We start from the raw sequence: 4,475 nt of genomic DNA, 5'->3' as shown, positions 1-4,475 counted from the left end.
TGTGCTTAAGTCACCAAATTTGCTCTACAAAATATGGGGTTTTGGCTGTTGCATTAGTATAACCTCAAAGAAATATGCATATTTAAATTCACACCCACTAGGATCTCCTTAAACACAAATATGCATATTTAAATTCACACCCACTAGGATCTCCTTAAACACAATCAATCAGAAAACTGTAATAATCACAAGTGATCAACCGACAACAATAAACCACAAAATTATGAAAGACTAAAAATAAAGAGTACATACAAATTATACGTGAAAAACTTGGTCCAATAACATAAATAAATATGATAACTAACTTATCATATTATATTTATATTAAACTATATATTATATCAAATATAATATATAAACTATAATTTTAATATTGTATCATATACATTCTCTATTTTATGATATTTAATATAAATCGTATTTATATTAAATTTAAAAATTACTCTTCTAGAAATTTTTTTTTGCTTGAACAACAATCTTTAATATGAGTGTTTATATATAAGAATGTTTAAATTTTTTCTGCAAACTTAGAAAGTCAACCCAAATCAACCAAAGGTTCACTACCAAAAAGAACGAAAATCAGTTCTCTCCGATTTTCTGACTTTTTTTCTCTTTTTTCCCCTTAAAAATTAGTCCCAATTGGACTCACAAAACACAAAAAAATAAAATAAAATCTCGCTTGCTTTTATTATTTTTTTTTATGAAAGTTGTTCTTGAGTTTCACTTAATTATTGTATATTATATTTCTCTAGTATACAAGAATTGGAGATCAAACTTGTAAACTCAGAAGAGAAACTACATGTCAATTAATTGCATTTACCATGTCTTTGTCGGGCAATATTCACATTTTTGCGCTGTAATAATTAATTAGTACAGGAAAAAGTAGTTGTTGAAAAGCTTTAATATGTGCTTTTGTCTTAGGTTCAGTCAGTGGGTAACTTAAATAGATTTTTTCTCATGAAATCACTCCAAAAATGTTATTAGTCATTTAAAATGAATTTTAATAATATAAAAATTAAAATAAATTGATTTTGTGCGATTATGTGACATCTCGGGTCCCAAGTAATTTCAATTTAATTATATTCAACTATTTTAGAGAAATTTTGAATAAGACAAAAGTGATTTGAACTATTTAAGAATTATTCTCAAACATGCACGAAGTGTACTAAATGGTCGGGGTTAAACATGGTTATATGTTGCCTTTTTTATTTATGATAATAATAGTGTACGTGATCATCTAAAATATTGAAATGAGGTAGAATATGAATCGTGTGAAGATTGAATAAAAATAATATTTAATGAATATTGTAAAAATACGATTCAATTAAGATAATATTATAGATTGGTAAATAATATCAATCAAAGGATAAATAAGATAGGATCAGAGCAATTGGCTATAGTGGGAGAGGTAGGTATCTGCCAACCATTTACCTAGAATAATCTCAACCGTGGTGTTAAAATGGCCATGGTCCAAGTTAAAGCCTTCATATGTTGTGAAGTTTATCGGCAATTTCCAAGAATCAATGGCAAATACATCTGGCACCTCTTGGCTAATTGCATCTTGTGCTGCCCTAACAGCCGACAAATTATGAGTATCATGCTTCATAAAAAAGTCATAGAGGGCTATTTTAACAATAAAGACGGGTAAAAATCTAGGTTTTATGTCATTGCGAAGGTCAGTAATGAAAGTCTTTAGGTTGTCTTTGTAACTCATAGCAGTGTCGTTCATAGCTGCATCGCTTTCCCCTTGGAACCATAAAAGACCACGCACAACTCCACCTTCTTTATCTGATGCTTCAATCCGTTTAATTAAATTTTGGTAATATGTTGCATTAGGATTGCTAGGGTTTTTCATCCATTGTTTGATCATAGACCCACCTATAGCACAAGGAACTAAACCCACAATGCCTACATTTGGCCCTGCCTTTGTTAGGAGTTGGTGAGCAAATCCCATTCCTGGACCAATTCCATTTGTCTTGTTGATGTCAATATCCCAATGGAGAGGCTCTCGTGCTTCCTCCCACTGGCATGCAGCGTTGAGTCGTAGAATGGATGGGGTGGATTGACAATCTGATGGGATCAATCCATCCCACACGAGGTTTCCTGTTTGATTTTTCCCAACTCCACCTCGACCAGCCATATTGCTCTGACCGACAAGAATGAATATGTTCTTTGGAGAAACCGCCCCTGAGATGGAAGGGCCAAATAACATTGCACATAACATGATTGATAGTTTCAACAAAGCCATTTTAACCTCTTATATTTGAGCAAATAAACACAGAAAAAAGTTTCTTAAAAAAAAGGAAGAAGTAACTTTTTTTTTTCTAAAAGGAGTGGTAACTTTTTCCCTGTGTTTATTTGCACAAACACAAGCACTCTTGCCTTGGTTGGCTGATCCTTGCCTCTACCTTTCTTCATTAGTCATCCTCACCTTTTATACTCTAATTGTGATTCTGTTTTTACTGTATTTAGCTTAATATATTCGAGGTTTGTGAGCGTTTGTCGGTTTCAAATCGTTTTGGACCACACCTTGATTTGTTGAATGTATCTATATATAGATTTCCAAATCAAACACTTCAACAAATGCATTTTTATTCTATATAATTTTCATCTCCCTATATTGTTTTAATCCGCTCTTGCATTTTTTTAAATAACAAATAAATAAAAGATATCGTTTCTTGACATAAAATAATATCAAATGTATAATTTCCTTTTTGTTTTCCAATAATATTATTAATATGTGTACCTAATAAGGGTTACATATAATCATTTTAATATTCCTACGCATGTTCTTGATTTTATAGAAGGTGTATACGTTAAGGATTTCTTCATTTTATAATATGTGAGGTAGGAGAATCGAATTTCTGATTTTGAAGTTGATATTACCAGCACGGTATCATTTATATTCACTTTAGCATGTATACATTAAGATCTATATTCATCATATTTAAATTGTAAACTATAGACTTTCAAAGGACCATGATATAACACAAATGAATATAAATTCTAAATTTTTTAATGGAAATGGACTAGGGAAATTGGTTGACAAGGGGGAGTACACAACAATATGGATTAGTGAAGCTTTTGGTTTTTTTTTTCGTAGCTATTTGTCAAGAAGACATATTTTTAACTAATTAAATATAAATAGTTGAACCATTCATGAATTGAAAAGCTTTGGTCTGGTTTGGTAACGATTTGATTTTTTAGTTGTCATTCTTGAAAATTAAGTTTATAGATACTATTTCTACCTCTAAATTTTTTCATTTGTTATCTACTTATTCAACCAATGAAATTAAGAAAGATACAAATTCTGATAAGAAATAGGGAGAAAATAAGTTTAATTTTCAAAAATACAAAATAGTTACCGAACATGGTATTAAATTTTAGATTTAGTGGCATTAGGAAATATATTTCTAATATAATTGATATATTTTTTTCATCTATTTATTTTAGGATGTACTTTAGTTTTAATACAAAATTAAGTTACATATATATTCACCTTGTTTACAATTTTTTTTTTAAAAAAAGAAAAAAGAAAAAGAACTTTTTTGGCAAAGGGTGACTTAACATGATATTAGAGGGGTGGTACCTTCTAAAATTTCATTTTCTTCTCTATTAATATTGATTTGTATTACTTTTATTATTATTATTATTATTCTTATTATTATTTTGTTATCTACAAAATGTCAACTATCACAAGTTTTTATAAAAATACATGAAGCGGAAGAATCACACCTCTAACCTTAAACTCCACAAGTATTGATCATGTTAAAGTACCATTAAACCTAAAGGGCTAAATATCTACTTAAACCTTCTAGCTAGATTTCCTCTCACATTTAAACTTATGTCTTATGTTGCATTTTTCAATTTCCAAAAATCTAAAATTTTAGGCCTCCTGTTAGCTATTTTATTTTTTTTATTTTTGATTTTTGAAAAATTGTATTTGTGTTCTCACAATTTTTTACTCAAGGTTCTTTTATTTCTTATATAAAAATTTGAATTCTTAGCCAACTTTCAAAAATAAAAACTATACTTTTTAAAAAAAATTAAAATGTGGTTTTGATTTTAAAAATACTCCTAAAATCTAGACAACAGAACATAGAAACGAATAGATAAAAGTAATGTTATAACATTTAATTTTTTAAAATCAAATGATTACCGATCAATGCTTTATCATTCCATTTTAAAAGTAAACAAATAAACGATTTGAAATATGTGATATTTTCCTAACACATAAGTTTATAGTTCTCCTACTAAAATATCATTTTCCTTTCGTTTTGTTTATGTGGGTTTCACCCTCATTATTGGATTGAGCAGACTCTAAAAAGTGAAGACTCAAACTAACCCATGTTTAAGCCCAAAGGCCTATGATACTCTTATGCTTTAATAACCAAATTTATTACTCAATCCTTGGACTTGGCTCTTTGAACCAAGCATGGATTGAACTTGGGTCAGCCCACTAAATAATTATTATT

At 29.1% G+C, this 4,475-nt stretch overlaps 1 pseudogene; it reads right to left on the bottom strand.

Annotated features, from left to right (window-relative positions):
* Positions 1 to 1,294: 1,294 nt before the first annotated feature.
* On the bottom strand, positions 1,295 to 2,377 carry LOC120076758 (putative carbohydrate esterase At4g34215 pseudogene; annotated as a pseudogene).
* Positions 2,378 to 4,475: the final 2,098 nt, after the last annotated feature.

This window comes from Benincasa hispida, chromosome 4 (genome assembly GCF_027475165.1).
Source record: "Benincasa hispida cultivar pf3 chromosome 4, pf3_genome.v1.1, whole genome shotgun sequence".
NCBI lineage: Eukaryota > Viridiplantae > Streptophyta > Magnoliopsida > Cucurbitales > Cucurbitaceae > Benincasa > Benincasa hispida.
This window is presented reverse-complemented; position numbering and strand designations above follow the sequence as displayed.